The sequence below is a fragment of the Protopterus annectens genome, chromosome 1.part0 (genome assembly GCF_019279795.1).
Source record: "Protopterus annectens isolate FY-2018-M chromosome 1.part0, PAN1.0, whole genome shotgun sequence".
In the NCBI taxonomy this organism is placed as follows: domain Eukaryota; kingdom Metazoa; phylum Chordata; order Ceratodontiformes; family Protopteridae; genus Protopterus; species Protopterus annectens.
Window position 1 is genome coordinate 37,398,684 of NC_056725.1, and position 24,757 is coordinate 37,423,440.

Sequence of the window (24,757 nt, forward strand, 5' to 3'; positions counted from 1 at the left end):
ATGTATGTCATTATTTTCTGACTTCAATCTTTAATAACTTGCCAATGATTTGATAGAAAACCACAATTTTATGAAAAACAGATCCAAATATATGAACAAAAATCTGGACTTTCTGTGAAAATCTGTACAGTTGAGAGGTTTGGTTGAGTGGTATGATCAAAGGTAAGTAAACCCAATGGCAACCTTATTGACTTTTTAAATATTGCTCTTATAAACAATCTGTCCCTATTATTTGGCTCTGTCCAGATTTATTGTGTGAGAGGTTGAACGGTATGCTCGAGAGGTACGCAGACCTCATTGCTGTTGCTGCTACTGCCAGGGATCACTCTCACTCTTCACTCTCTCTCACACACACACACACACACACACACACACACACACACACACACACACACACACACACACACACACACACAGTCTCTTCTGTTTTCATACACGCATTCACTTACACAAGACCACTCTCACTCTTTCTCTCTCAGTCTCTCACACACAAAGTCTCTTTTGCTTTCATGCACGCATTCACTCACACATGCAGACAAAAACACACACACAAACACACACACACTTTTTCGGTTTATTTGACTTTTATTTTACACTCGCTAAACAGCAAAAGTGATTTGTTTGTCTATGAATAAATCAATAAGTGAGTCCCTCACCCTTTTGTATGCTGTATTTAGTTTGTTTAGTGACACTTTCTATAGGTAGTTCACAAAAGCATATATCAAGCATTTTTTGTTTGTAGTAATGTGCCTCCATTATCACCAAACCCACACCTTTGTCTGGTTTCATAAGCCTCAAATTTTGGTCACTTAATTTTTTAACAGCTTTGTCTCCCCAGGTAGTAAATTGTCATTGGATTAGAGTTCTGTTTGCTTCTTTTCAATAATGACCAAAAGTCCAGTTTGCAAATTTTCTCAAAACACTGGACTGTAGGATGAACTGGAGGGTTGTAAGTGCTACATGTCCTAATGGTGTTGGGAACAATGGTGGGGGTGTGAAACAAAATATTCAGGTTCAGTTTTCTTATGTATTGTTTGAAGTCCATTAAAAGCTTTGCCACATTAGCATGTTCAGTAGGAGCAAAGTTTAGTCCTCGTTCAAACAAATCTGCACATTCCGAACCTATATAATGAGTAGTGTAATTGTATATTGTGAAATCCCCTTTACTGTTGGTGATTAATATGCATGGTGAATCATTTGAACACAAGGGGAGGTTGTCTGAAGTTACCTCTGATTGTTGTTTTTGAATTTCTGGGTCTGCCACCATGTCTGACCCTTCTGAGGTGGCTTTGTCTGGAAATGCTGATTCCAGTAGTTGTTGTGTTGCCTCGCCAGTATTCTCTCTGAACATCGGAGTAAAGGGGGATTCTCAGTATTAGTTGCATCACTGTGTTGACTGTTCATAAATGAAATACCCTCTGTAGGTGTAAGTGGAGGAACATCAACAGTGCTGTTTGGTGTGTCCCAAATCTATGTTCCCATACTTGAGAAACTGGGGGTCAGGATATGCTGTATGATTGAGATAGGCTAGCCTGTCTCTTTCAAGTTTTTTTGCTTTTCTATTTTTTATTTTTTGTAATTCCTCATCAGTACTTTTAAAGATCCTAGCATAATCAAATGTATGCTGTTCAAAGTTCATATGACAAGTAATTAAGTCATTCAAAGCATTAATGTCCCCCGCTAGTTCCTCTGTTAATTTATTATTGAAATTTATAAGTACCTGCATGTATTCGCATCCATGCTGATCAAATAACTTCAGTAATTCAAAGTGCAGCGGTGAATCTTTTATAAGTCCTATGGGGTAATGCCAGGAAAGCAGGCCTTTTGGTACTCGATGTTCTTATATACATTTGGTCAGGATGGCTATTGGGCTGTTGGTTAGGTCAGTGGAATTCCTGCCTTTATGTAGGGGTATGATGTATGATATTTTTTCAGATTTTTGGGATGTGATTTTCTTTTATGGATATATTGCTACGTATGGAGACTTGGAATGCTGTAGCTTCTGCTGCTATTGTGAGACACTCTGCTGGGAATTTGTCAGCTGCCAAGGTAGTTGGTTTCATTTTTAGCAGGTATTTTTTTATTGTTGAGGTGAGTACACTATCAGCTTTAAAGGGTAATTTGTTGTTGGTTGGGGGGATGTGGAATAGTGATGGGGAGCGGCGGAGTCTTGTTTGGTTAGTGAGAAGATAGAATTTACAAAGTGGGTGTTGAACTGAGTTGCTGTATTACCTGGGTATTTAGAGGTTATGATGGGGTGAGGGTAGAGGGTTACTTGGGGTTTAGCAGTGACTGCCAGAACAGTTTGGGGGTATTTTGTAGGTTTGTAAATTATTCTTTCTTGTAATTATTTGTTTTTTTTGTGAAATTTCTGAGATATTTATAATCCTGTACGGGTATTTGAGTTTTATTTTTCATACATGTTTTCCAGGTTCGGTCTCTATTTAATAGTAGTTCTTTAGTAGTCTTTGTTAGCCAGGGTGCTGGAATGAATTTGACTCTTTTGTTTCCATGTGGGGTCTGCTTATTTAGGATGGTGAGGAGATATGATTAAAATGATTAACTGCTTCACCTAGTGGTAATGTTTTCAGAGAGCTCCAGTTAGGTTCCGTTAGAGTTGTTATGAAGCATTCAGGGTTGAAATTCTGTAGATTACTGACTTGTTTGTATACTACTTGTTTCTTAGAGTTTGGCTGCCATCTGGTAGCATAGGTAGGTAGATGGTCACTAATACTGTCTGGTAAGGTTCCTGTGGCATTGATGCTGTGGGGCTTATTTGTCAGAATGCAATCTAGTGGTTTCTTTGCTAGATGTTTTGTGGGGTCTTGTTAAGTGACATTTAATAGTTGTGATGATCCAAATAAGTTTAGGTCAGGTGAGGTATTTGTTATTTGTTTCTACTCAATGTTTACATCACCTAGGATTATTGTCTCTTTTTTTATATTGTGATACAGGAACTGAAGAGCTTCTTCAATTGTGTCAAGATTGTTTCTGAGGTGGAATGTACAGCCCTACTAAGCAGATTGATTTACTGTTATTGTGTTTGGGTTGGGTAATGAGAATTTTGGGGTAGTTTGAGGATGTTGGATTCCTTCTAGGGTGTTTTTAAAACTTATTATGACTCTACCTCCTCTTTTTGTTAGCCTGTCTGACCTGATTATGTTATATCCAAGGGGTAGTATTTAATTTTCAGTTACTTCTGGCTGTTGCCGAGCTTCTGTAGCTATAAATATGTCATGGTTCTAGTGTGAGAGGGTTGTGTGAAGATCATGCTTCTTGTTGCATATTCTTTCAAAGTGTATGTGTAGGAGAAATAAGTTGTGAACTGAGTTGTGTTTTAGGAGAGGAGTTGGATCATTCTGCAGGGCATGGTTAGTTCTGACTGTATACTGGTGCTTGGGCTAGGGTTGGGGTAGATGTCACCACTTTGGGTTTTGGAGGTGGCCATGAGTTGAGAAGTATAAAAGTAGGTGTAGTGTAGGATGGGAGGGAATTGTGGGTAGGTAGGGGAGCATAATGGAGCTTGAGCTTGAGCAGACTGAGCGTGGAACGGAGCAGGGCCTACATACAGAGTATTGTATTCTCAAGAAAAACAATCAGTGAAGCTGCATTTATAAGAAATGTGACCTTATTAAGGCAATATTACAGAAATTATTCTACCACAAGCAAAGTCGGCTTTGTGCCATTGTTTCTGATGGTAAAAAAAACAGCAGCAGACAGTACTATGTTAGCCAGTATATTGAGGTAAACTGTTTTATTAAGTTATCTAGTTAGGAGACTGAATTGTATACAAGTTTTTTTTCCCCACAGGGACTGTAATAGAAGTGTACTTTTTTTGTTTGTTATTTTTTTAGACTTTCCACCTAGAATAAGCGTAGCATCAGAAAAAAGAAAAAATGTAATTGCTTAACAGAATGGATGGCAAATACAGCAAACAAGTTCCAAAGCATGGTTTGTTCTCAGGAAATACTACTACATTTATGTTATTAGAAAAAAAACATATCAGGCCATATTCATTAACACCTACAATAAGTGTACATTTTCTGCATTCAAGAACCTCCCTACCACATTGCTTGTGTTTTCTAGACATGCAGAAAGATTGCACTAATTGTACACGTATTCTACGCTTTGTGGAAATCTTTATGAATCTCCAATGATATTTAAGGATGCAAGAAAATCAGTAGAAAGACAAAATTTAGGAGAAGGAAGGTGTGAGTTATGCTTGTGTTGTGTATTCACTCAGAATGGTGTACACATAGTGTAGGCATTCATGAATCTGGCCTATACTGTTTTTAACTAATACTTCTGCATATTAGCATGTATTTAATGTCTCAAATTGATAGTTCAATCAGTATCTGTCTATATTCAGTTTTAGATACTTAAAAAAGAAATTTCAAAGCTGAAAATATGGACTTTAAAAACATAAGGAATAGACTGGAAGTTAAATAGACTCTCATAGTTGTGGTAGAATGTTACTGCACTTTACAGGCCAACATGAGAGAAAAGAAACAATATTGAAGTTTTATACCACAAATCAATTCTTAAATTACATTTAAGTGTGCACACAACTGCAGGACAACATGGAGGGGCTGAAAACTGGGCTATAAAATCAAAATGGTCGCTCCTCTAGCAGGAAGAAGTTATACTATGCAAAAGATTATGGGAAGGATAAAAACAGGAAAACACTATTATGTATGCCTTTACTGTTCTTTCTGAGCCACCCCCCCACACTATTTAATTCTCAAGAGAAACAGTCAGTGAAGCTACATTTAGAAGAAAGGTGATCTTTGTAAGGCAATATTACATAGATTAATTTACCACAAGCAAGTTTTTTTGTTTCAGTATTACTGATGGTAAAGAAAATAGCAGGAGACATTACTATGTTAGCCAGTATATTGAGGTAAACTGTCTTACTAAGCTTGATTTACATTAGGAGACTAATTTGTACACAAGTTTTTTTTTCTAGGAACTGTAACACTATTGTATTTTTTTAGTTATTTGTTTAAACTTTCTACCTGAAATAAGATGCTGCTGTTAGAAATAGGGTGCTTAAGCAATAGGCTTTCTTAATGTTTATTTGCAGGATGTTAGTAGTGTGCACACTGTAAGAAAGCTAGATATATTATATAGAGAGTACATCAGTAGCTTATGATTATGAGTTGAACATTAATCATACTTTAAATGTTCTTTTCTGCTGTGGGGTTCTTAGTTGTAGATGACTGATCTCACTGAGTATATTGGCAAAGTTTTCAGAAAGGAAGATGGTAATGCATTATATAAATATTTAGTTTTACCATCTAGCTTTAAGTGTGCACACTACTGCAGGACACTATGGTGGGTCTGAAAACTGGTCTAGAAAAGCAAAATGGCAGCTCCTCTAGCTAGAAGAAGTTATACTGCTTTTGATAAGGCCTTTATGTCTGTATTAATAATTCCAGTAAATAATTGCACTGTATTTTGTCATTTAAGTAGTTTAATTGTTAGTAATAAACCATAGTTTCTTACTTATGTCATGAGTGGCACTCAGACTAATTCAGGACATGCATGTCTTTAATGCAGTTCCAGGCCAGTCAGTTATAGAGCTAAGTGTCTAAGAACATTTGGTTTGTGGCAGGTTGAGTGCATTGCTCTTCACATGTAGACTTAGATAGTTTGTTTTAGGTAGAGAGCACCTTTTGAAAATAAACTCGGACCTCAGACACAACTTCCCATGTAGTCCATTTTAGTAAGAACCTAAAACCATGGAATTGCAATTTCCTATTATCTCTGTAGCCAGCCAATTGAAATGGACATTCTAAGACAATGTAGCAATTATCTCTTGTTTCCTGACAACCACCTACTACTTAAACCAGGAAACACAGTGTGTGAGAGATGTAGTTATTCAGTGTTACTGGAAGCAAAGCTCTCACATGAAGCCAAAACAAATAGCAAGTAGGGCAGTACCACACAAAACTACAGTAAACAAAGCACACACCATTCAGACCAAGCATATATACCTTCATATGCTGAGACTCTTAAAAGTAACCTACTTAAACCCCAACGGACTCCTAAAACTGACCTAACAAACACATACCTTCAGCAATCTCACAAACACTCAACACACAGGCAGCACCCAATATACATCTATGAGTCACATGAGTGAATGGGAGATGGGAAATTCACCCCGGGGATCATGTCAGTCGCCCTGCTGGACAGGGATCCAGGGAAGTAAATATTGTGGGAAGAAATAGCCAAGGAACTGTTATGGCTAGGCTTGTATAGACCCTAGGGCCGATAGTCTAGTACCAACCTATGAACACTGACTTGATTCAAAAGCCCATAAGGAAAACCTCTATGCAATCCAATATCCTAGCCATAGACGACACAGAGTGAAACACTGATGCATCGCACACCAGGCTATGTAAAGAGTTATTTTGTATATGCACCTGCTATCTGTAGGAAACCTGTCATATTGTTGCACTGGCCGAGTCAAGGGAGGACCCAGAGTGCTTAAAATGTAAATTTAGACAAATGTGTAACACCCAGACAAATGTTACAATGGGAAGCCACTTATTTTACACAAGGGATCAAAAGCCTGTTGAAACTTTTGCAGCTTATATAACTGACCTGAGAAATAAGGCTAAAATGTGCAGATTTGGTGATTTAAGGGATGAGCTGATAAAAGACAGACCTGTGTGTGGCATAAAAGATGATGCTGTGAGACAGATTTTGCTTTGTGACAGTGATTTAACTTTGAATAAAGCCATTGAAATTTGTCAGATATATGAGCTCACAGAAAAGCACACAAATATGCTTACAAATAAGAATTGCTCTAGAAGGCAAGTGATAAAGCTCATGTTGATAGTATGTAAAAAAAAAAAAAAAAAAAAAAAACAGGCCCAAGCACTATAGCCCCTGCATAAGCAACAAGCTTTGCACTCTTTGCCATATATACTATGTGATCCTGAATTATTTCTTCCCAAGTTAAACATTTTTCAGCGATGCAAAACAACTGGAGTGCAGCTCAAAGGAATAAAGGGACAAGAAAGAAATTAACATAAATGTGGTTTCTGATCATACACTCACTGGTAAACCCCAGAACTTTCTTGCAAATTCCAGAGTTCGGACAGTCTCACTGAAGCATAAGGGTGAGTCAGCAAACTTAAAGCATGGGCCCCGACCCAGTTTCATTGCCAACTGTCATAATTGTGTTGGAAGTCATGAATCTAAAAGGGAAAAATGTTTACCTTTTGGTCAGCAATGCCACAAATGCAATAAATGGAATAATTTCAAAAGATTTTGTAAATCAAAAGGTCCAGATTATTTTATTTATTTATTTGTTTGTTTGTTTGTTTGCTTATTTATTTATATTTGTTGGACCGGGAGTGTCCGACTGGACGTAGGTCCATTTTCAGTGAAGGCCCGGGGAGAAAAGCTCCACAATTAAAATAAACAGACAGTAGTTACATTGGATTACATAGCGATTAACAATTTGCATAGCAATTACTTACAACATATTTACAGATGAAGAACATAGTACATCAGTAGACAACTAGAATCATTATCTATGAAGTACATAACAGACATTAACAAATGTTACAAGAAGAAGTTCCTGCTGTATAATAAGTACTGGCTTATGAACATCTGAGCTTGCTATAATCAAGGTAGTTAGTGGAGTGGAAAGAAAGGTAGTGATTGGATGGGGTGGGTGATATTAGAGTGGGAGTTGCAAGGGCATAGCCAGCATGTTTTTAGGTGCGCTTTTAGTAAAGCTTTGAAGTGGGTGCATGATGGTATGGAGGTAATTGTGGGTGGGAGGGAGTTCCATAATTTGGCTATGGTGCAAGAGAATAGTGCTTCACCAGCAGAGTTATTATTGGCTTTAGTAATCTGCAAGTGATTTTTGTTGCTGGATCTTAGTGGTCTGGTGGTGCGATAGGGTTGGAGTAGATTCTGGAGGGATGGGACATTTAGTGGATGGTTTACTAGTTTGTGGGTGAGTGAGAGTTGATACCATTGAAAGAGGTGAGGGAGTTCAAGCCAGCCCAGTTCAGCAAGTGAGAGATAGTGGTGACTATGGTAGGATGCCCCTCTGGCGAATTTGGCGATTTTGTTGTAGCAGGTCTCTAGCTTGTTTAGATCACATTGCCTTAGGTTGGTATATATTGGAGAGGCATAAAGTAGGGTGGAGATAAGGTGGGAATTTGTTATTGAAATATTTTCTGCTTTGGTGAGAAGTTGCTTATTTCTGTATAGCGCTCCTAGTTTTTTGTGGACTTTTTTTATGGTCATGGATATGTGAATGTCAAATTTTAGTTTATTGTCTATTTCCACTCCTAGCAATTTGGTGTGTTCAGTTGGGTGTATAGTGGTGTTGTCTTTTGCTGTGATGTTAAAGTGAGAGTTGTTTTAAGTATGTTTGATGGGTTGGAAGATGAGTAGTTTAGTTTTGTTTTGGTTGAGTATTAATTGGGCATCAGATAACCAAGTTTCAACAGAGGAAAAGGCTTCCTGTGTGACTTTTTGCAGTTTGGTTAGGGACTGGGCTGAGCAGATGATGGTTGAGTCATCTGTGTATTGTATGAGTGTGCCATGTTTGATGGCAGAGGCTAGATTATTGGTGAAAACAGAGAAGAGTAGGGGTCCAAGGATGGATCCTTGGGGAACCCCTATGGAGACAGGTAGTTGGGGAGATATGTCATTCTGCCATACAACGGATTGTTGGCGGTCAGACAGGTAACTCTGAAACCAGTTGGTGACTGATTGTGAGAAGGATAGGTTATTGAGGACAGAGATAAGTTGTTTGTGTGGGACCATGTCAAATTCTTTAGATAGGTCTAGGAAAGTAGCAGAGGAGAGATGGCCATTGTTTTTATGCTGAAGGATAGTATTAGTAAAGGAGAGTAAGGCAGTGGTGGTGCTATGGTTTGGTCGGAAACCATGCTGAGTATTTTTATTAAAAGAAAACATGTTAAGAAACAAGCTGATCATTTAGAAAGCTGCAACTCTACTCTTTATGTTGATGGTGTTCCAGTGCTTCATGAAGCAGTTAATACAGTAGATTTAAGGGCAAAGAATTAAGTATTTTGTACCGTTCGGATAAATGGAAAACCCATAGAGCTCAAAGTGGACACAAGTTCCAAGTACAATGTTATGTCAGCAGAAACATTTGCTAGAGTGTGTCATGGTGAAAGGCTTGATTTGGCAAAGAGTGCAAAGCTTATTGCTTATTTCATGTTACTCTGCTGGGAGAAGTTCCGACTTGTTATTTTATGTTGTCAAAAGGCACGTCCAGTCATTATTAGGGCTCAGAGACAGTTTGAAAATGGGACTGCTTTCATTTAATAAGGAAGTCCACCACGTTAGCTTAAAGACCACTACTATAATTTTGCCCAGTACATTTTTTCTACCTATGCTGATCTTTTTGAAGACAAACTAGGCAAACTTCCAGTTGTGTAGTCCATGAAGTTAGACCAAGAGGTCAGTCCAGTTATCAGGCCAGCACGTAAAGTTCCAATAGCCATGCAGGACAGAGTCAAAGCCGAATTAGATAAAATGGTGCAAAAAGGTGTGATTTGTCCAGTTGCAACTCCAGCTGAGTGGGTATCTTCTATGGTGGTAGCTCATAAGAAAAGCTCAAATGACATCAGAATATGTATTGATCCATGAGATTTGAGCAAAGCACTAAAAAGACCTTATCATCCAATGCGCACAGTCGAAGAAGTTGCAGCCTTGATGCCAAATGCCACTGTTTTTAGTGTCTTAGATGAAAAGAGTGCATTTTGGCAAATTCAGCTCGACAAAAAAATCATCATTTCTCACTGCTTTCAGTACTTTGGCAGGCACAGATTTTTGAGAATGCCATTTGGGATAAATTCTGCAAGTGAAGTCTTTCAGCATGCAATGGAGCAACTTTTTTCTGGGTATCCTTGTGCTAGTAGGATGTAATGGTGAAGCTGAACATGACAGAAACCTCAGAAAAGTTCTAGAAAGGGCACATCAAGTGAATCTTAAGCTCATTCCACACAAATGCAAATTCAAACTACAAGAAGTTACTTATGTTGGTCATTTATTTACTAATACAGGCCTACATGAGAGAAAAGAAACAATATTGAAGTTTTATACCACAAATCAATTCTTAAATTACATTTAAGTGTGCACACAACTGCAGGACAACATGGAGGGGCTGAAAACTGGGCTATAAAATCAAAATGGTCGCTCCTCTAGCAGGAAGAAGTTATACTATGCAAAAGATTATGGGAAGGATAAAACAGGAAAACACTATTATGTATGCCTTTACTGTTCTTTCTGAGCCACCCCCACACTATTTAATTCTCAAGAGAAACAGTCAGTGAAGCTACATTTAGAAGAAAGGTGATCTTTGTAAGGCAATATTACATAGATTAATTTACCACAAGCAAGTTTTTTTGTTTCAGTATTACTGATGGTAAAGAAAATAGCAGGAGACATTACTATGTTAGCCAGTATATTGAGGTAAACTGTCTTACTAAGCTTGATTTACATTAGGAGACTAATTTGTACACAAGTTTTTTTTTCTAGGAACTGTAACACTATTGTATTTTTTTAGTTATTTGTTTAAACTTTCTACCTGAAATAAGATGCTGCTGTTAGAAATAGGGTGCTTAAGCAATAGGCTTTCTTAATGTTTATTTGCAGGATGTTAGTAGTGTGCACACTGTAAGAAAGCTAGATATATTATATAGAGAGTACATCAGTAGCTTATGATTATGAGTTGAACATTAATCATACTTTAAATGTTCTTTTCTGCTGTGGGGTTCTTAGTTGTAGATGACTGATCTCACTGAGTATATTGGCAAAGTTTTCAGAAAGGAAGATGGTAATGCATTATATAAATATTTAGTTTTACCATCTAGCTTTAAGTGTGCACACTACTGCAGGACACTATGGTGGGTTTGAAAACTGGTCTAGAAAAGCAAAATGGCAGCTCCTCTAGCTAGAAGAAGTTATACTGCTTTTGATAAGGCCTTTATGTCTGTATTAATAATTCCAGTAAATAATTGCACTGTATTTTGTCATTTAAGTAGTTTAATTGTTAGTAATAAACCATAGTTTCTTACTTATGTCATGAGTGGCACTCAGACTAATTCAGGACATGCATGTCTTTAATGCAGTTCCAGGCCAGTCAGTTATAGAGCTAAGTGTCTAAGAACATTTGGTTTGTGGCAGGTTGAGTGCATTGCTCTTCACATGTAGACTTAGATAGTTTGTTTTAGGTAGAGAGCACCTCTTGAAAATAAACTCGGACCTCAGACACAACTTCCCATGTAGTCCATTTTAGTAAGAACCTAAAACCATGGAATTGCAATTTCCTATTATCTCTGTAGCCAGCCAATTGAAATGGACATTCTAAGACAATGTAGCAATTATCTCTTGTTTCCTGACAACCACCTACTACTTAAACCAGGAAACACAGTGTGTGAGAGATGTAGTTATTCAGTGTTACTGGAAGCAAAGCTCTCACATGAAGCCAAAACAAATAGCAAGTAGGGCAGTACCACACAAAACTACAGTAAACAAAGCACACACCATTCAGACCAAGCATATATACCTTCATATGCTGAGACTCTTAAAAGTAACCTACTTAAACCCCAACGGACTCCTAAAACTGACCTAACAAACACATACCTTCAGCAATCTCACAAACACTCAACACACAGGCAGCACCCAATATACATCTATGAGTCACATGAGTGAATGGGAGATGGGAAATTCACCCCGGGGATCATGTCAGTCGCCCTGCTGGACAGGGATCCTGGGAAGTAAATATTGTGGGAAGAAATAGCCAAGGAACTGTTATGGCTAGGCTTGTATAGGCCCTAGGGCCGATAGCCTAGTACCAACCTATGAACCTATGAACACTGACTTGATTCAAAAGCCCATAAGGAAAACCTCTATGCAATCCAATATCCTAGCCATAGACGACACAGAGTGAAACACTGATGCATCGCACACCAGGCTATGTAAAGAGTTCTTTTGTATATGCACCTGCTATCTGTACAGGAGATGGTGAAACCTGTCATATTGTTGCACTGGCCGAGTCAAGGGAGGACCCAGAGTGCTTAAAATGTAAATTTAGACAAATGTGTAACACCCAGACAAATGTTACAATGGAAAGCCACTTATTTTACACAAGGGATCAAAAGCCTGTTGAAACTTTTGCAGCTTATATAACTGACCTGAGAAATAAGGCTAAAATGTGCAGATTTGGTGATTTAAGGGATGAGCTGATAAAAGACAGACCTGTGTGTGGCATAAAAGATGATGCTGTGAGACAGATTTTGCTTTGTGACAGTGATTTAACTTTGAATAAAGCCATTGAAATTTGTCAGATATATGAGCTCACAGAAAAGCACACAAATATGCTTACAAATAAGAATTGCTCTAGAAGGCAAGTGATAAAGCTCATGTTGATAGTATGCAGCACTTGGTAAAAAAAAAAAAAAAAAAAAAAAAAAACAGGCCCAAGCACTATAGCCCCTGCATAAGCAACAAGCTTTGCACTCTTTGCCATATATACTATGTGATCCTGAATTATTTCTTCCCAAGTTAAACATTTTTCAGCGATGCAAAACAACTGGAGTGCAGCTCAAAGGAATAAAGGGAGAAGAAAGAAATTAACATAAATGTGGTTTCTGATCATACACTCACTGGTAAACCTCAGAACTTTCTTGCAAATTCCAGAGTTCGGACAGTCTCACTGAAGCATAAGGGTGAGTCAGCAAACTTAAAGCATGGGCCCCGACCCAGTTTCATTGCCAACTGTCATAATTGTGTTGGAAGTCATGAATCTAAAAGGGAAAAATGTTTACCTTTTGGTCAGCAATGCCACAAATGCAATAAATAGAATCATTTCAAAAGATTTTGTAAATCAAAAGGTCCAGATTATTTTATTTATTTATTTGTTTGTTTGTTTGTTTGTTTGTTTATTTATTTATATTTGTTGGACCGGGAGTGTCCAACTGGACATAGGTCCATTTTCAGCGAAGGCCCGGGGAGAAAAGCTCCACAATTAAAATAAACAGACAGTAGTTACATTGGATTACATAGCGATTAACAATTTGCATAGCAATTACTTACAACATATTTACAGATGAAGAACATAGTACATCAGTAGACAACTAGAATCATTACCTATGAAGTACATAACAGACATTAACAAATGTTACAAGAAGAAGTTCCTGCTGTATAATAAGTACTGGCTTATGAGCATCTGAGCTTGCTATAATCAAGGTAGTTAGTGGAGTGGAAAGAAAGGTAGTGATTAGATGGGGTGGGTGATATTAGAGTGGGAGTTGCAAGGGCATAGCCAGCATGTTTTTAGGTGCGCTTTTAGTAAAGTTTTGAAGTGGGTGCATGATGGTATGGAGGTAATTGTGGGTGGGAGGGAGTTCCATAATTTGGCTATGGTGCAAGAGAATAGTGCTTCACCAGCAGAGTTATTATTGGCTTTAGTAATCTGCAAGTGATTTTTGTTGCTGGATCTTAGTGGTCTGGTGGTGCGATAGGGTTGGAGTAGATTCTGGAGGGATGGGACATTTAGTGGATGGTTTACTAGTTTGTGGGTGAGTGAGAGTTGATACCATTGAAAGAGGTGAGGGAGTTCAAGCCAGCCCAGTTCAGCAAGTGAGAGACAGTGGTGACTACGGTAGGATGCCCCTCTGACGAATTTGGCGATTTTGTTGTAGCAGGTCTCTAGCTTGTTTAGATCGCATTGCCTTAGGTTGGTATATATTGGAGAGGCATAAAGTAGGGTGGAGATAATTGTGAATGCACAGTCCATTCGCAATGATAACATTTGCTCACATAACCTGCCGAACTATAAAGTATATGTTGTTCGAATACTTCATAGCCGTGCAATTGCACGTCGGCATTTTGATAGTAAACCCAGTTCCTCAAACAAGCTATTAATTTGTGTAATATTCCATTTTATAATAAACTACATTGATTCTATAACATGCTTATTGAACATTTTAACTAGTTCTAAATATTCATTAGTACCATAAGCAATGCCATTCAGAAATGTGTACACTCGCAAGCCTTTTGGTACCCTTTTCTGTCTAATACACTGAGTTAAATATACATTATCTACTTGCAAATTACACACCTTAAGTAGCTTTTTGTTAAATGTTGACAGCATCATATTAAAAAAAATCATTAAAGTTCATTGGTCCCAAACTATAAGTCTCAAGTCTTATTTGAACCAAGTCTGCAAATCAATCCTTTGAAATGTGGAAAATCCCTTTCTTCCTTCATGGTTAACAGTTGTATTAAGTTCAAAATCATGTCATGCATTTGTGTACTTTTTCTAACCTGGATTTCCTCCATTGGTGAAACGTACCATTTGAGAGACTTTTGCAGGCAGCATTGTAAGTAATTTCTTGATATTTGTTTTTTTTTTTTTTTTGTCATTACAATACTGTCTTCATTTTAATCAATGGATTTTTAATTTAGGATTTTGAAAATGATATTATACTTTCTTAGATGTGATAGTATGGATGAAAGTGCTCAACCTTTATTTTGATATGCAGTAAATTAATGTTTTCTCAACATTCAGTTGTTTTTGTTTCTGGAGACATCTTCTGAAGAATTTGTGATACAACACTTCTGTTTTCAAGGCATATATTATGTGAGCCTGAATTATTTCTTTCTAAGTTAAACATTTTTCAGCGATGCACAACTGGAGCGCAGCTCAAAGGAATAAAGGGAGAAGAAAGAAATTAACATAAATGTGGTTTCTGATCATACAGGTACTGTGCACAGTTTTTGTTTAGTCGGCTTATATTTCTTTTTTATTTTTTATTTGGTTTTAAAATAATAAATAAACAAATTGATTATAAAACAAACAAATAACCATTTACATAGGTCCACAGCTGATCAACAATTGATATTTTTCAAGCAAGTCTTTAAGTTTAAGCCAAGATTTATATGACTGTGTAAAATTAGACATTCTCATCTATAGTATGCAATCAACTACTGCAAACAACTTTTGCCATACTAATAAATTCAACACTAAAGGGGGTAACTTTACTTTTCTAATTTTTAGTAATTACTTTTCTGGCTATAGCAAGAATAGACCAAAAAAGAGGCACTTGGGTTTTTGAAATTATCTCAGGAATCGGAGCACTAAATAAAACTAAAGATTTAGAAATATTACATCTATCTGACCATAGGGCTTGAATAAAGTTATGAATTTCTTTCCAAAAAGGGAAGATGACTTCACATTCATATACCATATACGTCCAATCAGTTATTTCAGAATCACATCTCCAGCATTTAATTCTGTTTGATTTATTCATAATTGTAATTTTGTTAGGAGTGACAAAAGCTCTGTGTAAACATTTCCAAGTAAAATGTTTCCAGTATAATGAAGATGTAGTTTTATCTGTACATTTTGATATTAATTTATTGTATTTTTTAGAGAGGTTTTCATTATTAATTTTTAATAATAGTTCCAATAGGAATTGCCTATTTGAAATCTTACTTAAGAATTTTATAAATTTGTGACAAATATTTATTTTTCATTGCATTATTACTAATATTTATTAAGAAATCCAATAATTTGGGGAACAATTTCTTATCTTTGTTAAATATCTTATTTACCTTTGTGTTCACAACGTCTCTGAATATTTGTAAAATTAACCAATTCTCAGAATCTTGATTGTATTTGGACATTAAATTTTCAACAGTATACATATCAGTACCATTTAAGAACTGATGCTAATAAATTAAATTACTTTGTTGTTTCAATACTAGCCTTTGTTGAAGTTATGAGTTTCTAAGCAGTCATTTGTATATGCAATTGAAAATATAGAAAATATTAAATTTTTAATACAGTGGTTAGACTAATGAACTTTTGGAAAGAAGAACTGATGTTATTTAAATAGGGAATTTGAGAAGATTGTGTAGTACCATTTACGGAAAAATCTTTTAATAACCAGATAAGACTATTAGGTACTATTTGTTTATGACTGGTTATGATATATTTATTATTTACTAATAATATTTTGTGATGTTTTTGTTTCAATTTTAAATCATAAGATGAATTTGTCCACAACTCTATAACTTTTACAATCGCTGAAGTAGCTTACAATTGAATAAAAAAAACTCTTGGTTTATTAGGATGCCAAAATAATTTAAGTAGAATTTTATTTATCTTCTTCATCAATTTTTGTTTTGGTGGAGATAGTACTAAAGATTGTAAGACAAAACTATTTTAAGGAGCATTGCCATCTTAATAAGCATCAATCATTCTTCCATGGTAAAGAAAAAATATGTTCCAATTTGTGACTAAACTTAACATTTTATCAACAACCTGTTGAAAGTTTGCTTGTATCATTTCTTTACTCTTAGACATAATGGATATACCAAGGTATTTCATTTGATTGCTATTCCAATTAAAGTTGGAATATTTTTATATGGATTTTTAATTTTATATTAATTGATAAAGTACTTGTTTTATTATGATTAAAGCTCAAGTTTGAGAGTTCTTCAAAGTGACTCACAGAACTATGTTCTAATGAAGTTTCTATATTTCCTATTGTTAGTAAAATATCATCAGCAAGGAGATGAATCTTTAGTTTGCAATCTGCTTTTATTTTGATACCATTAATGTTCTTATTGAGTCTAATACTATTAGCAAAGGGTTCTATAGCTAATACAAAAAGTAAAGGTGATAATGGACAGCCTTGTTTTGTGCCTTTTTGTAATTTAAAGGCATTAGAAAGAAAATAATTTATTTTAACATAAGCACAAGAGTTATTGCATAACTTAGAAATTAGCTCAGGTAAGAAATTATACACTTTAATTGTTTTAAACAGGTATGGTCAATTAACTGAGTCAAAAGCCTTATTTAAATCGAGACTAATGGTAAAAAGGTATTTTTTATTTTTATTTTCATTGTCTATTAATGTATGTATTGTTATATCATCATGCACTTGTCTATTTAAAATAAACCCAGTTTGATCATTGTTAATTAGTTTAGGTATCAGTACATTAATTCTGGACATGGACATCTTATAGTCCACATTTAAAAGTGAAATGGGTCTGTATGATGGACACTTTGAAGGATCCTTATCTTGTTTTAAAATGAGTGATATAAGGGAATATTTCCATGATGGGGGAAATTCAGCAGCTGTTTTTATTTCTCTATAGACCTTATCTAATATTTTAGCTGCATCATCAAGTAGTATTTTATATAGTTCTGGTATAAGACCATCTAAGCCCAGTGCCTTATTACTTTTTAAACTTTTTTATTTGCACTTTTATTTCTGTTAAAGTGAATGGTCTATCATTTTTTTATTTGTTCACTTGTTAATTTATATTTTCCCTTTGAAAAGTTTCAACTAGGTTGTTTGTATTATTATTATTATTTTCATAAAACATTTTAAAGCCCTAAAGAATACCTTTAATATCTGTTCTAGTTTCTTTTTTATTATTTATATGTGTTATTATTCCTTTGATATGATTTAGTTTATTCATTTTCTTTGATCTAAGAGCAAGTTTATGCAAGCTTAAAGGGTTTACTGAATATGCATGAAGTTTAAGTTTTTCCATGTTTATTGAAACTTTATGATTTAGAATTTCAACATATTTTGCATTTAAGTTTTTATGTTCAAACTGACTAACAATATCATTTGGTTTAAGAGATAACTTTCATGTGTCCATTTTGGCTGTAGTATATTCAATTCTTTGTCCCATTCTCTTGTTTTACTAATATTTAATGAATTCCACAGGACAATGTCAGTTACTTCATCATTCATGTTTATTTCTAGGAAATATTTAATCTGTTTAACATACCAATCCTTGAATCCTTTTATCTAATAATGTATGCTGTTTCACTCCTGCGGTGTACTGGATTGTCATGTTTTAAAATAATATTAAGTATTATATCATTATTGTCTGATAATGGACATGAAATTATTGAAACCTGTTCTGATATGTGATAACAGATTGTTTGAGACAAAAACTTTATGAATATTTGTTTATGCTCTTTGTCTATATTAATAATGGGTAAATTGAAGTGAGTTTGTTTTCCTTAGCTCATATATATCATTTAAAGTCATTAGATTTACAAAATTCATTAAGTGTTTGGCTGAAGATGTGATTCTCTGCTTTCTATCTGCAGTGGAATTTTTGTCTGCTAAAATACAATTAAAATCAACAGACATTAAGACTTTACCTTTAATGTAATAGGCTATAGTGTCTAAGTAATATTTTGTATCTTTAGTTCCAACCCCTGGAATCCAATAAAATTCACCAATGTAGATACATTTTCCGTTCCACTGAATTATAACAATGTTTAACATATTGTTTTTATCAACTTAGGTACCTTTTACTTGAGGCATTACCAGTGAGTTTTTCCATAAAATGAGGGCGCCTCTTCTTTTAGCTTGACAGCCAGAACCTGCTAAAACCAAATAATTCTTTAATGAAAGTTTATTTACATCTTTATTAAGTAAATGTGTTTCCTATAAAAATAATATTTGAACTTTATGTAGGGGCAAGTATTTGGACAGATTCCCCCTCTTTACTGGACTATTCAATCCATTAATACTAAAAGATATGCATTTAAAAATCAGACATTTATATAAGAGAGAGAAAAACACAAATATACTTTATATATAACAATATGAAATCTTCAGCTATGGACAAAACTTTTGAAACAAATAAAAAAATTACATAATGATATAACCCTAAAATATTCTACTATGGAATAACGGATTCCTAGTTTGTTGAAAAAGTTGAGTAAACTACCTCTCAAACTCTCCATTAGACTAACAAAGCTTAGCTGATGCTTCTGATTCATATTAATGTTTCATATTTTTAGTATGCATCATCTTAAAAAAGCCAGTCAGTGAGTTATTATGAATAAAAAAAGTTAAACAGGTGATGTTATGTGATCCTATCTCGCCTACATTCTGTACTGATGGGCTCGGAGCCGATCCTTGGCTCCGACTCGGCACGCTACGCTATAGAGCGAAGCCTCTTATTGGCTGAGCTATTCTCTATCCCAGGATGCACCACCACTAATCCCCCAGATCTCGTTTGCCGCTTACAAGCTAGGACGTGGTCTCAAACTTGGCTGAGCTAAGTGCTGTTTTTTTCTAAAGTTTTCCTGTCAGGAAATTCTCTATTCTTACCCAAAAGCTGTTTTAACAGCTATTGTTGTGTACGCGTGTTTTTTGGTATAATTTTGTGATAAATTTGTGTGTTTGTTTAGGGAAAGGTTTCCCGTTTAAGTTAGAGGGGCCTTCCCCTATTCCTTAGCAAGTTTCTCTTTTTTTAAGGAGGTCAAGTACCTGTTTAAGTTAGAGGGTTCTTGGCCCTCCTTTTTGGTGTTTGTGATATTTGTATTGTACTGGTTAATTTTTGATCTATCGTAAAAAAAAAAAAAAAAAAAAAAAAAAATTATTGTTGTTTAAAATCTTTGTTTTTCTGACTAGATAGTGATTTTTTCCACTGTTATAGTGACTGTTTTAGAGGCATTATGTCCAAAGAACATAGACCCTCAGGGTTCAAGAAGTGCACGGGGTGCAATTATAAAATGTCTATAACCGATGATCACTCCTCGTGCGTATATTGTTTAGGCGCCAAGCACCTACAGGAGTCCTGCAGCGTGTGTCACACCTTTTCCTCTAGGGTCCTCCAAGAGAGGAAGAATAAATTAATCTTGAAAGGGCTTATTAAACCCTCCTTCAAGGAGGCCTTATCTTCCTCATCCTCTCCAACTAAGAAAAAGAAAGCGTCGGCTCCGACCAGCCCGTCGGAACCGACTACTAAGAAATCCAGGCAGGCTTCTCCATCGGCTCCACGGACTTCGGAGCTGAGGGTGGAACGGTCTGCCTCGATGCCCCCAGTCTCGACTCCTCTGGTTTCGGAGCCGATGACTGGGGCTTCAAGAGGTGGGTCACCTTCATCAGCTCCACTGATTTTGGAGCCGATGAGGGTTGCCGGCTCAGACTCTTCCCCTTCGGCGCCGAAGCCCTCCTCGGCACCAAGGGAAATTGTTTTGGGATCTCCCTCGGCACCGATACTGGTTCAGTCCATTCGGAGCCGGTCCCCCAGTCCTTTTGAGCCGATGGAGAAGTCGGTTCGGACCCGATCGGTTTCCTCTAGATCTTCCAAGATGTCTGATTCGGACATCGACAGGGTGCTGCTAAGACTGTTTCAGTCTCCTGTATTCCAGAAATTAGTTTCGGCTCCAGCCCATTCGGAGCCGATGGCCCACCCTGTAGTTCTGGTTCCTCCTCCAACAGCCTCGGCACCGTTGGAGCCGGTGCTGGTGGAGCCGATGGAGGTTTTCTGGTCGGCCCCGACCCTTACTCCAACCCCGGCTCTCGAGTCGGAGTTCGGTACATGGACCTCCTCTGTCGGCCCCGGGGGGGATGCTTCAGGACTGATGTTTTCAGTTCCGAGCCTCCCTCTCGGTGCATCGGCTGCGGGGGTACCATCTACTGTTGTGGCCACGGGGGTTGGACCTTCCCAGGATTCTGGTGGTCCGGCCTTCAGGGCCATGAGGAGTGCATTTGCCAAATCTTCTTTGGCTACCTCCATGGTCTCAAAAGCACCTTCCCTACATACGGAGACTGGGTCTTTGGTAGTCCCCCTGTCCTTAGACAGCAGAGCCCCGGGGCCTGAGGTCACCCCCACTGGGGGTTCCCCCCCTCCTGGAGGTCCCTCTGAAGCTTCTTCAGAGGAACCCCCAAGGAAAAGATTGTGCAAGAGGAAGTACGTTGACTCCCCCGATGAGTCTCTCACGTCAGACACTGATCTTGATGATGCGGAGGGGTCCCCTAAGTCGTCCTCAGATGATGTCTCCTTTGCAGACATCTTGGAAGCCCTCAAACAACGAGGCGGCTGGCATTCCAAACCCCCTTCTGCTGACGAGTCGGTGTTCCTTAAGGCCTTCGGGGCTCAGCCCTCCGCCTCCTGGGTGTCTCCGCCCTTCGACGAGCTCCTAGATTTGATCTGTCGAAGGGGGTGGGAACATCCAGATTCTGTGGAACCGGTGCCTGCTCACCCAAATAAGTTCCTATCAGCACCCCCAGAGAAGGAGTTTTTGACAAAAGTTGTGGCTGTAGATGCCTTGGTGGTGGCATCTGCTACCCAACAAGATGTAGCAGAGGCTTCGACGTCCGTCCATCCTCCTAATAAGGAGTCTAGGAGCATGGATCAGTACGGGAAACGCACCCTCAGTTCAGCGGCCTTTACCTTTAGGTCCCTGAACTATTTAACACACTTCACCAGGTTTCAGAGGGATCTGATCAAGGAGCTTTCAGATACCCTCTTGGGTAACCTACCTGAGCAGCTGGCCCAGACGGTTGGCTCTCAGTTGGCTACACTGTCATCGATATCAAACTCGTCCATGAGGCTCATTTCATATGCGGGTATGGGTATTGCTCTACGGAGGCAAGCCTGGCTCCGCCTGTGTCATTTTGTGGAAGCCTTTAAGTCTTCCTTTGCCGATGCTCCCTTTGATGGGTCCTCTTTGTTTGGACCCAAGGTAAAGGACACATTGACCCACTGTGAGCAAGAAGGTAAGACTTTGACTGCCGTAGCGGCACGATTTTCCACTCCATTTCGGCCTTATCCCAAGGCTAAAAGAGGAAGGAAAATATGGTTCCGTAGATCCCAGAAGTCTTATCCCTCGCAGCAGGACTATCCCCCTTCTAGAGGCAGAGGAGGGGGAAATTTTTCTGGAAGACGCCGTCCCAGAGGCGGCAGAGGCCCCCGCAACACTGGAGACCGCGAGTCCTTTTGTGGCTCTTCAGCCTTCCACAATCCCTGAAGGATTGCCTGACTGTGCAGCTCCGGAGCCAGTCGGGGGTCGTTTTTCAAGGCACCTAAAAGCCTGGGAAGGTATCACTCAGGACCGATGGGTGCTTCGAATTATCGCCGGAGGTTACGCCATCCCCTTTTCTCACTCCCCACCTCCGTCCAAGAAAATCTCGGACCTGCCACCCAGTCAATGGGAAATTGCAGCCTTAGAAGTCTCAAAGCTGCTTCAAAAAGGAGTCATCCAACCAGTCCCCGCAGACCAGATCGGATTAGGGACTTACTTAAGATTCTTTTTGGTGCCAAAAAAGACCGGGGACTTGAGGCCCATTTTGGATCTCAGCATTCTAAATCGTTCAGTCAAAAAGTCCAAGTTCCGAATGGTCACCTTACAATCCATTCTCCCACTGCTGGAGAAAGGTGTTTGGATGTGCTCCATAGATCTCAAGGACGCCTATTACCACATCCTGGTAGATCAGGCGTCCAGGAGACATTTGCGCTTCAGCCTAGGAGACAGTCATTTTCAGTTCAGCGCGCTGCCCTTTGGTCTCACCACAGCCCCCAGGGTGTTCACCAAATGTTTGGTGGTCGTGACTGCTCACCTGAGGAGTCTAGGATTCCAGGTGTTTCCGTATCTGGACGACTGGCTCCTAACTGCCACCTCCAGGCGTCTACTATTGCAGAACCTACAAGCCACAATATCACTAGGCACTTCCCTTGGAATCACCTTCAATTGGCCAAAGTCTGTGTTGCTGCCATCTCAATGCATGAGATTCATTGGAGTAGAGATAGACTCAAACCGAATGCGGGTCTATCTTCCTACAGAAAGGATACAAACCATACAGGCTCAAGTCCGAGCCTTGCTTCTCAGATCCAAAGCTCCAGCCAGGATGGTCCTGCAGCTATTGGGATCTATGTCGGCCACTGTTTTTCTAGTCCCCCTAGCAAGGTTGCATATGAGAATTCTCCAGTGGCTTCTTTCGACACAGTGGTCCTTTCAGGATCTCCCTCTCAGTCACCTCATACGGATCATGGAAACCTGCAAATGGGACCTTCGCTGGTGGCTGGTGCCCTCCAATCTGGATCAGGGTCGACCCTTTGTTCCACCTCCTCCTATGGCCACTTTGACTATGGACGCCTCCCAGATGGGGTGGGGGGGCATTCCCTGGGCAGGTCAGTCCAAGGCAAATGGCATTCAGAAGAGAGTCTTCTTCATATCAACATTTTGGAAATGAGGGCGGTGCTTCTATCTCTACAAGCCCTCCACGATTACCTCCCTCAGGGCGTAATTGCCATTCACTCCGACAACATGTCAGTGGTCTGGTATCTGAACAAGCAGGGAGGAACCAGATCCTACCCTCTTTGCAGAGAGGCCATGAGAGTCTGGGAATGGGCAGTGGTGACCAGATGTTTTCTGATAGCAACTCATATCCCTGGCAAATCCAACGTGATAGCCGACAGACTGAGCAGAACTATCCTCTCTCCTCACAAGTGGTCTCTGAACAATGCAGTGACAACTCAGATCTTCAGCAAATGGGGAATTCCTTGTTGCGACCTCTTCGCAACCCCGCTGAACACGAAGTGCAAAAAGTTCTTCTCCCTCACTCCAGCTCCGGGGGAGAGTCCTATGGATGCACTAGCCCATCCTTGGCCCACCGGCTTGCTATACGCCTTCCCCCCAGTTCCCCTCCTTCCCAGAGTGATCCAAAAGGCGTCTCACTTGGGGAGCAAAATGATCTCAGTTGCTCCTTACTGGCCTCGTCAGGTATGGTTCCCCTATCTTCGGAAATATGCACTGGATGGTCCATGGTTCCTGGATCAGATCCCAGACCTATTAATTCATCAGTCGGGACTACTCCACCAGTCCCTTCACACTTTGAAGTTAACAGCTTGGCTCCTCCTCTTCCGACTATAGTCAGGAATCATACCTTAGACCCGGAAGTCATACATATCTTATCTTCGGCCCACAAGTCTGCCACTAAGAAATTGTATACTAACAAATGGAAGAGATTTGCTATTTGGGCTCAACTCCGGGGTCTGGATCCCATCACTATTCCTGTATCGGAAGTCCTAAAATTTCTAACTTCCCTATTCAAACAAGGTTCTTCAGTCTCTACCATCAAGGTCCAATTGGCAGCTATTTCCAATTTTCATGAATCTATAAACCCACCTTTAATGAGCAACAGATTGTGTAAAACCTTCATGAAAGGTGCTGCGCTTTTACGACCTCCGATTTCTCATCCTGCTCCTCCGTGGGATCTCGATGTGGTGTTACATGCCTTAACCTCCCCCCCCCCTTCGAACCGGCAGCAACATGTGATTTGAAATTTCTATCTTGGAAAACTGCTTTTCTGGTCACGATTACTTCTGCCAGAAGGGTTTCAGAGCTTCAAGCTCTATCTGTAAAACCACCGTACCTGGTTTTTCACAAAGATAGAGTATCCCTCAGGCCTAATCCATCCTTTGTCCCTAAAGTTTGTTCCAGTTTTTGCCTGCAACAGTCATTAGAACTTCCAGTTTTCTTTCCAAGGTACTCAAACAAAGCGGAATACATATTCCACACATTGGATGTCCACAGGCAATTGCGTTTTTATTTAGACAGGACCAAACAAACAAGGAAAACAGATCAATTGTTTGTGTCCTTTTCGGATAATAAATTGGGCAAAGCCGTCACAAAGGTCACTATTGCCAAATGGATCAGGGACTGTATTAGTCAAGCTTATTCCTCTTCTAATAAAGAGCTTACGACCTCTGTCAAAGCTCACTCTACAAGAGCTATGGCTACTTCAATAGCATTCCATTCTAAGCTTGCCATTAGTGACATTTGTGCTTTCACGTGGTCTTCCCCGCACACTTTCATTTCCCACTACAAATTGGATGTGGCATCCCGAGGGCGAGCTTCATTTGGTTCCACAGTGCTCAGGAGTGTTTTCCAGTGAGCCACCCAGGATTTAGATGCTAG